This window comes from Parus major, chromosome Z (assembly GCF_001522545.3).
Source record: "Parus major isolate Abel chromosome Z, Parus_major1.1, whole genome shotgun sequence".
Lineage (NCBI taxonomy): Eukaryota > Metazoa > Chordata > Aves > Passeriformes > Paridae > Parus > Parus major.
Genome location: NC_031799.1, coordinates 54,195,878 through 54,206,061, shown reverse-complemented (window position 1 = coordinate 54,206,061; position 10,184 = coordinate 54,195,878). Strand labels below are relative to the sequence as shown.

The window sequence follows — 10,184 nt, the reverse complement described above, 5'->3', positions numbered from 1 at the left end:
GTGGCTGGCTTTGAACTAAGTGTGTGATGGCAAGTTTTTGTTAATGTGCTAGCCAGCAGGCCAAATGGAAGCAATAGCTGCCGAGCTCAGGCTGCAGCTTGTCTCTCTCCATGGCAGTCATTTGGATACATTTTCTCTACTTATTCAACAGTTTTATGTGATCTCTCTGTTTTATTTGATGAAAATTAAGGAATATGCTTGCAAGTTAGTTGCAGGATCCAAGGAATAACCAAGTGGGCAAGTAGTGCAAGTATTTCTGTGTTTTACTACCTCAGGAAATCAGAATATTTTTCTTTTACCTTGGTAACCATTTTTTCAACATGAACTATTTCATAAAGTACTTCTCATACCTGCTCAGTATTACTGTATCACTGTATTCCAAAGACTATGGAGGAGAAAAATCTTGAACACAGGAGCCTTAAACCTTTATGACACTGTTAATCCACAGGTCCCATTCAATTGCTACAAATTCAGGACATATAACTCAGTACATCTGTCTGATTGTTCTATTTTCCTGAAACTATTATAGACCTATAATCATATTTAGAGAAAAATATTGTCTTTCTAAGTATGATTCCTAATGGTTTTCAGTATGATGTTGTCATTTTAGAAGATGACAAATGTAAAACTTTTCTCCATCAGACTAGTGCAGAATACTTCCATGGTAAGAAACAACAAAAATGGTGTGCAGGTTCTTGTGCACTAAGAAGGAGTATCTGGCTGAAGATCATATTCTTCCTTCACAGTAGCTCTGTTGACATTTGTAACTTTGCACACATCCAAATCCCATTGCATTTTAAAACATCAGTGGATATTTGAGAACAAATGTAGCCTGCAGCTAGCTCCAGGGTCCCACTGTTTTCAGGCTCCATTCATTTATAGGACTGTCAGCCAAGCATCAAATCTTCAGATCTAAAATTTATTAGAACAATACTAAGAGATTTGTTGCAAACATCATTTTAGGTGATGGTTTTCATAAAAGACGCATTCTGCTTTGCACAGACCATCTTTATTTTTGCCTGGCTTTCTAAATGGTGAATGCTGCCAGCCCACCTTACCTCTCTGTCTGCTCCTGCAGATGCATTTTTTTCACACCATGCCCAGTAACACTGGGCTACATAGTGGAAAAAGTGCAGCTGTAGCATCAGATTGTATCTATTAAATAGATACTTGCATCTTTCGCTTTTGACACGGATGTATTTATTCAAAAAAATCCAAATAAAATTGAAAGAATTTAACATGGATAAACCATACATGAGAAAACAAATAAAAACTGAAAATCTCTCTGCTTTTCAAAATGGCATGAAATCTCCCAATATTTTCAAGAGGGCTGTTTGGACCCAAATAATGTAGAAGTAAAAAAATAGAGCAACTATTGTTTATGATTGTGCACTGCTTTGCAGAAATCAATAGTAGTACTATTGCAGCAGTATCTTGAACCTCTCATTTTGCGTAGACATTTGCTCAGAATAAAGAAAAAAACAGACCCTGACTTTACTTGTGAGCAGCACATGTGAAAGTTTGATTATTTACTTGTTTTATTTAGAAACATGGATAGAAAAGAGAACTTATACAGTATGTTTTTATGGATTAGATAGACTAAATTTGAAACAGAATACAAAATGGGAGTTTGAAATAATGTCAGTTGCAGCATCACATAGAATTTACATCATAGTATCATTTTATTTTTCTTTACATAGGAAAAACATACAAAATGTAGTATTTTTTCTGTTAGAAGTCTTGGTAACAAGGGCAAATAGAACTGAAAATCAGAATTTGGACAAAAAAGGTGAGGTTTTATTTTCAATACTATATTCATTTATCTAGCAACTCTTTCTCACAATCTTCTCAAGACTTACTAAAGCACTTCAATTATATCCAGTTAATTAGTACTCCATGAATGGCATTTAAGGAGTTAATGTATGGCTTTTTAAAAATTGGGGAATTAATTCTCTCCATTCCAATCCTGGGAATTCCCTCAGTTGTGCCGTATCTAAAGAACTTGTTTTATCCAGCATTGCTGTAAAGCACAGGTCAAGCACAATCCACTATATAGATAGCAGTACTTGTAAGCTAAAGCTCAGATATTTTTGAACTGAATGTAGTGGAAGTTTCAGGTTAAAAGACATAAATTTACATCTTATCCAGAAATCTAAGATTTATAAAAATTTTTGAGCTTCATAAAATTCTACAAGTTTCTTAGAAATCTGTTTTCCGGAACAAGATCTAGCTTTGAAGTTAGCTTTTCTTTTAGCTCTGCTTTTAGCAACAGGTTGCACTAGAGACCTCAGGAGGTTCTTCCAATCTAAATTATTGCATAATTTTATGATGGAATGGTAGAAAGTTACTTTGTGTGGATTGTGGTGGCATGGAACTTAGGAAGGATATATTGTAGAAAAAGAAGTTTACATTTGGCTAGATGATTACATTTTAATATTTTTAGTGCCTGTAGGAGTACTTAATATATTAGAAAAAAAGCAAATAAACAAATGAAACTTGAAAAATGTATGAGTTTAAGGAAATGTAACGTGCTGTATGCAAGGAACATAATCTCCAATTTACTGTCTCTTCTCTGAAAAGACCAAAATAATTCTTTGATTATCTAAACAAAAGGCATAATAAATAAGGAACACAAAATGAAGGGTGTTGGCATAAAGGAACTTCTAATGTTTTGTAAAAAAGAGACAATAACAGGAATCAGGTAAAGTTATTTCTTCAAGCCATTCTTCAGCTTTAGGTGAAGCTTTCTAATTGTCAAGATTTTAAACATTGTGGACTATAAAAATCAAAGACCCTAACATTCTGTATCAGTCTACATATTATTTGATAAATGAAACATTAGAAGGCAGTGAAAAGAGCAGAAACAAAACAATGTGCTAACATGACTTGCTTTTATCCTTTTCCTTCATCTTTCCTTTGAGGAATACCTTTCCCTTCTTTGCTCAGACTTTCCCTGCAAAATGTGTTTCCCATATGTCTCTTAAGTATATGGCTTGGAGTATACATACTTGTCTAGTATATGGAGACGAGAGAGGATCATAAGGATTAAAGAAAACTGAAATTAAAATAATACACAGTAATTTTTCCATTTAAAGATCTCCAAATGGTAGTTCAAAAAAAATTCATCCCCTTTTTCTGACAATGAACATTGTATTTTATCTTTTATCTTTTGTTTGATTGTAGCCCAGTAGATTAAATCAGCATATGGCCTGCAAGAAAATGCAAATTTAAATTAAATTTAACTCTTCTTTTTGGCATAAACTTAATTTGGGACATAATTTTTAGAAGTTTCTCAAGGCAACACAACAGAAATATTAGTAAAAATTACTCTAGATTTTAGCCTAGCCAGTTAAGGATAAATCCCTAGAATGTTAGATTATGGATATGTGTTGAAATATATCAAAATGCAACATAAATCAAATAAAACTATTACTGATATGATCACAGCTCAAAAAAATTTCCATGGCTAACACAGAAACTTTTAACTATGTGACTTGGGCTTTCATGGCAAGGTTTTGGTAGTGGCAGGGACTGCATCTGTTGTGGTGGTGTGTTTTTGTTTAATAAGTTTAAATTTTGTTGTACAAGTGGTTTGTTCTGTTTTCCCCTTTGATGCTGGTTTGTTCCAAGTTGTACCCTCCTCCCTACTGCCATCAATCATTGCATCCAAACCCCTTTTTACAGTGTCTTCCCTGTCAGTCATTGTAACCCTACCCCTTCATCCAAATACTTCCCTGTCAGTTTTACTTAGTACCTACCCTTTGTTCTAGAATCTTCCCTGTCAATCATATTGTATTTGATACCTCATTGGATTAAGTTAACTGTTCCTGCCCCCCAAGCTTTCCCATTGGTTTGTGCTTTGTAAGCTCCACCTTAAACTCCTCCCCTAAGTCTTCCCTATTGGTTTATGATTTGTATCCTCCCTTACTCCTCCCCCATATATAAGACGTTGCACAGTGTGCAGCTTTTGTCTTTTGTCCCTGGATGCTTTGGGAATTAAGCATGTGTTTGGAACCCGTACAAAAGACCTTCTCTCATTCTTGACTCCACACTGTGCCTGACTAGCCTGAAGTGCCATAGAGCTTTGCTCTAAGCTGCATGTTGGGTCATCCTGCTCCCAAGGTATGTCCCACAACCAATGCGGAGCTGAGGAAGAGCTAGCTGGCTCTGGTGCTGTGCCAGTCTGTGAGAAGCTGTTTCATAGGAAGTTTCCCCTATGTCTGATGGCAGCTGGATCTAAGACGGGCCTACCACTGGCCAAGGCTGAGCCCTCCAGCAGTCATGGCAGGCCAACAGAGTTAATCAGGGGAAGGAAACCTGCTGAACAGCAACAGCCAGAGAGAAGAGGAGTGATAATATGTGGGAGACGCAGCTGTGACATCCAAATCAGTGTAGAAGGAGAGCATGAGGTGCTCAGGTACTGGAGCTGAGATTCCCCTGCAGTCCATGGTACAGCTCATGGTGAGGCAGCTGTGCCCCTGCAACCACAGAGGTCACAGGAATGCAGACATCCACTTGGAGCCTGTGGACAACCACCCCAGAGCAGGTGGGTGCCCAGAGGAGGCTGTGAACCCCTTGGAATGACCACAATGGACCAGGCTCCTGGCTGTACTTGTGACCTTGCAGGGTAGATAAAGTGTGAGTGAAGGAAATCTGAAGAGAAAGTTAAGGTCCAGAAAGGGATGAGTGGGGGACATATGTTCACATATTTTAATATTTAGTTTCAGTCATCATTACACTACTCTGATTTGACTGGGCATAAACTAAATTAATTTTCTCTGAGCTTAGTCTGTTGTGGTTGTAATTGATGTGCAATCTTTCTTTGTCCTTATCTCATTCCAGGAATCCTTTGTTATATATTTTGTCTCTCTCCAGCTAAGGAGGGTGCAGCAGTAGAGTGGTTTTGGTGGACACCTACAACACTATGTCATCTTGTTCAAAAAACAGTAAGTTTCCACAGAACATTGCAATTTCTGGTGGCATACTTTCAGCCTCAGGCTTGTTTTTTTTTTCGTTCTCTATTATATATCTAAAATGCAATAGGCTTCTGATCTCTTGGTAAAACAATCTCTAAGAAACTTTCTAAAGAAACTACTTATATTTTTAAGCTTATAAGAGGGATATCCCATGCTATACAACACCATGCTCAGCAATAAAAGCTGGAGTGAAGAAGGAGGGTGGGGAGGACATTCAAAGTGACGGCATTCAGTTTTTAAAGTCACCCTTATGCATGTTGGAGCCTGTCTGTCCTGGAGATGGCTGAACACCTGCCTGACCACAGGAAGTGGGGAACAAATTTTGTGGTTTGCTTTCCTTGAGCGTGTAGCTTTTGCTTTGCTTGTTAAACTGTTGTTGTCTCAACCCACAAGTTTTCTCCCAGTTGTCCTTCTGAGTCTCTTCCATGCCCTGCTGGGAGGTGTGAGCGAGAAGCTCCATGAGGCTCAGCTGCCAGCTGGGGTGAAACCACCAAGCTATTTGCAATATCTGGAAACATTAAAAAAGCTAAAAATATAATTACAAGATGACAGCAAAAAGTATTAATGCTGGACAGAATGGCATAATTAGGGAAGTGTGCTGCATAATTATTACTGTATAATTAGTGTTCCTGACCAATTTATAAGCATATTTGATATTAAGTTGTCATGAGTCAGTTAGCAGTCATTAAAATAAAGCTATACAACCAATTTTTCCAGTTTGCTCTCATTATACTAGCAGATTGTTTTATCATTGTGCTACACAGCAGGTTTCAAGAAGTCATTAGGCCTTCATTTACTTCAATGCTCGTCATAATCTTCAATACTCTAATGTATTTGGGTAATTCCAAGGTAAAAGAGAGATACCGGCTTCCAAGAGGACTTTTTCCTCATTAATACCTTCAAGAACATCTATGCTTTTCAAACAGAAAAGGTAGGAGCAATTCTATCACTTTAGATTCACTTTATAGTACTTGTGTGCGTTGTGTGTGTGGCTGATAATGATGATTGAGTTTGAGATGTATAAAGGAACTTGGCAATAATATATTTTGTGATTTGACTATATAATAACATAGTTAAAACACAGAAATCATAGTTTTGCATTTACTTCAAGGCAATTAGAAATCATCTTCCATTTAATTTTAAATATCTTGCCTCCTAACTTAAATAAAAATCTTATTATGTATTTAAAGGGAATACTTATATAAGCAAAAAGGCTTTTGTGGCAATAATCATCAATTTCATATTGTTGAATTGGTTTAGAACTGTTCCACATTAGCATTTGATTACCATATCATTAACATGAAACTCAATAAACTACACCATAAAAAAGTGCTCTCAGAATAGAATGCAAACTGGCTAAGGACCTAAAGATAGAGCTAGATTCTAGCTGAACTTAATTTGTTATGATTTAACTTCATAGTTAAAATTTTGCTCTTTGGCAAGTTGAAGTAATCTCAATATTTTGGAAAGTATTTTATTGAATTTTCTATAAAAAATAATGTTTTAGAAATGAGAAAAAGCAGTTGGATAACTGAAAAAACTGAACTTCTTAGAAAAGACTGTTGCTGCTTTCATCAAAAAACATACTACACATAATTTATATAATTTGAAATCCAGAGGGCATCTACTTTGATAAAAGTCTTAAATAGTATCAAATATATCATTCGTACATGCAGAATTGCTTTAATTTTGAAAGTACAGAGAGGGATGGAACATTTTGCTGTCTATACTTTTCAAGTAGTTTCCTCCTAGCCTGGATTTAAATGTCACTCAAAATCTTGTTGTTGATATGTCTTCTGTTCAGGGGAAAGAAATCACCATGTTGAATGATACCTGTACCAGGTGTGTGTGACTGGCAGGGACTGATAAAAGCAGCCTTCATGGAGCTCGTCGGGCAAAGTCTGCAGCTCACACAGAAAGCCACGTATTTCACGTCCAGGTTTTTTATGTCCGTCAGGTGACGTCTTTCTGAGACAATTCAAGTACATGAGAGCAAGAAAGAATTACTCTATTATATTGTGTACCTTAATTCAGGCAGCTGTGGTAATCTGACAGATGTGTTGAGATCTACACATTTTTCATTTGTTTTATATTTTAGAGGCCTAAAATCCATGGTCTTAGGATGACACTTCTGCTATTAAAGTAGTATACAGAAGGAAATATGGCTGAAAATGTGTCATACCTAAAGATATATTCAGTCTGTCACAATATCCAAAATTATAAAAATAATTTGTAAATTAATAAACTTCACAGTACCTGTAAGAAAAGGTGACTCTATCAAGGCCATTTCACTGTGTTGTGTTAAAGTAATTTTTTTCCTAGTAAACTTTTTTACTATAAAATTCCCTGTGTGAATCTTCAGGAGATCAGCATCTGGTTAGTCTGGCTAATTTTTCAGAAAGTGAGGAATTTTAGAGATAGTTTTTGGATCAGTTTTTCAAGTATATAATACAGTTTGATCTTAATATGCATATTTTCAGTTGTAGTCTGCAGAAAACCTGACTTTATTTCTTGCAGTTAAACTAGCTAGCTAAACACAGGACACTGCAGGTTTCTTTTAAAAATAATTCTTTTTCTATGGTTGTCTTTGTGCTTCATAACTAAGGAAAAGTGAAGGAAATCCAGTCCCTTGTGCAAATAAAGAGCCTTTTACTTTCAACCCAAAGGCAGAAATGTAATGTTTCATCAGAAAAAAAGTCAGTACCCAGCTGTGCAATCTTTTTTCTTTATTGTAAAAGTCTGGGAAGCATTAAAAATCAGATATTAAACTCAAAGGTCTTGACAATGTCAGTTTACTCTTCTTGCTAAAAATAACTTGAATTAGGCATATCAAATTCGCAAGGAGTATCCTCTTTGATGTCCTTTCTACCCATAAAATTATTTCAAGGAAATCTGTACAAAATAACAAGCTTTGATAAACCTCTAAAACTCTGCTGAAATGCTCAAGTTATATTAGAATTACATCACTGAAAGGGAAAAGAAACTTCCATTTGTTGTATAAGCTTTATTGGCTCACCTGTTAAAATTCCACCTTCACTATATTTTATTTTTCTGCTGATATTTGCTGGACTACTAAGTACATTTCTTGTTGACCTATGCCGTTTACTGTTGTTTATTACAAAAAGTAAACTGTCTTTCTCTAGAAAGAGACTTACATTTTCCATCTACAGCAAAGATAACAATAGTTCAGGCAAACACATACATTCACGTCTCTACATTAAATCAAAGATCTTCATGATCAAACACAACTGTTATCTTAAAGTTAATTTTGTAGGTATGCTGCTTTGCAAAAATGTAAAAAAAAAAAATTCTAAAAGTCAGAATATTTTTGATGCTGAACTCTTATTTAAAGGGATAAATTCAGTCTCCTGTTTCTTAGGTTTTTGATCCCTTAGTCCAACATACCTGCTGCCATGGTAGGATGCTTTGAAATCTGTCACACAGCGAACCCAAAACGTAAATTGTGCTCATCCCCAGTGCTGAGATGGTGAACTACTGGGAATGCTATTTAATCCCTTTTATGGTGATCTAAATATCTGCTACACCTACATAAATTAGACCAATTTAGGAACTGGCTAAATTGGCACGTTGTGGATCTTGTCTTTTCCTTCCCTTCCTACTTCTTAATAATAACTATGCCAGTGAAATTTTGCATTAGAATATTCTTCAGTGATCTTCCACTTATTTTTAGGTTTACAAGATAAAAAAACAGTTTCTGTAATTTTCTTCTCTCCATTAAAGTATGTTTGGACCATGTTCCAATGTGTCCTGTCTTTTCAACAACACGATCGTTGCTATAACAAATTTTCTATTTATGTTTCCACATAAAGAACTATAACAGCTTAAAGAAATACTTCACAGGTTTTTGCATTGTTGTCTTTGAAAAAAATCTTCAATAGATCACTTGCAGAAGCATTTCAAGACCCACATATATGTCTCAGAGCTCATACTGAAGATTTTTTTTCTGTATCTTTATCTATGCCAACCATATATATTCTTTCACTAGAGTTGTTTGCCTTCAATTCATAGAAGTTGATAAGCAGTCAATACATGCCCTAGCATTAGCCATGGTATGTAAACTGAATGAGTTTGTGAGTCTTCCACTTAGACACATTTCTGTATCTAAATAGCCGTGTTCATGTATTTTGCATTTTACAAGTTTATTAGATCTTTATAAATGTTTTCCAAAGGAATAAATTCAAGAGATTAATACAATTTATTTACCCTTGTGGGGTAGATTGACCTTGGCTGGCAAGCAGGTATCCACCAAGCAGTTATATAATTTCTCCTGTATCTACAGAAAAAGGGGAAAAAATAAAATGAATATGTTAGTCAAGGTAAGAATCAGGAGAAACATACCAGATGTTTCCATTTGTCAGAAAACAAATAATAAATTACCTATTTTTATCAAAAAATAATTTGCTGCAACATACAAAAGATTAGCAGCAGAGCGTCTGGAGATTCTGTGTTATATCCACTGTTCATTATTTTTATTAATGTTCTGGAGAAAGAATTAGCAATGAAGTAAAAAACTGCACATGGCTCAAAGTTACTTTGTTGGTCAAGATCAGAGAGGAACTTCTAACAGGAAGATTACCATGGAACTTCAGTGAATTATATTCAAAGTTAGACACATTAGTAATATGTTATCAAATAAATAGCAAAGTTGATTGAAAAACCTACAAACAATGATCACTAAAGAGGAAAATACCTCTTGTGTGGTCCCAAATTATCTATGCAATTGGATGAAATAGTTTTAATAGTCACTGCTCAGCTGTGATGACCTCAGTTTCATAACCAGTTACAATCAAAACCAAATCGCAATAAATAAAAGCAGCATATGGAGCTGCATGCAGTGTATAAAAGTCAAGGTTTAAACTTCACTTAAGGGCAATTACAGAGATACCTAAGGTTAATTTTAGTGAGGCTATTACACTGTTAGACACTGAGGTTGGTGCTCTTTGATGGAAGAAGAACACATCACTAAAAAAAAAGTGTATATTCTCCAGAATGCCATCCCATTTTGCCATCAGTACAGCCCTAGCTAAGACTGAGGAAGTTTTGCTTGTGTAAACTAAAGCAATGAAGCCTCCTTCATTGCCTCCCATGTTAAGAAATCAAACTATTTCAAAGTAGACTAGGAAATTAGCTTAGGCTTTGTCGTGGTTTTAAACCAGTAACTAAAGAAATTACTTATTTCTTGTTGTG

The 10,184-nt window shown here is 35.4% G+C and overlaps 2 long non-coding RNA genes across 3 annotated transcripts; one reads left to right on the top strand and one right to left on the bottom strand.

Moving 5' to 3' along the window:
- Positions 1-1,217: 1,217 nt before the first annotated feature.
- LOC117243707 lies at positions 1,218-10,178 on the bottom strand. The gene is made up of 3 exons (XR_004495528.1): positions 9,201-10,178; positions 6,810-6,944; positions 1,218-3,209 (listed from the first exon to the last, which is right to left on the bottom strand). It is a non-coding gene; the product is annotated as an uncharacterized LOC117243707 (long non-coding RNA).
- LOC117243706 lies at positions 3,207-9,208 on the top strand. 2 transcript variants are annotated; one of them, XR_004495527.1, is made up of 4 exons: positions 3,207-4,122; positions 4,843-4,946; positions 5,741-5,907; positions 6,781-9,208. It is a non-coding gene; the product is annotated as an uncharacterized LOC117243706 (long non-coding RNA). The 2 variants fall into 2 exon arrangements; XR_004495526.1 differs by having other exon boundaries at positions 3,207-4,946.
- Positions 10,179-10,184: the final 6 nt, after the last annotated feature.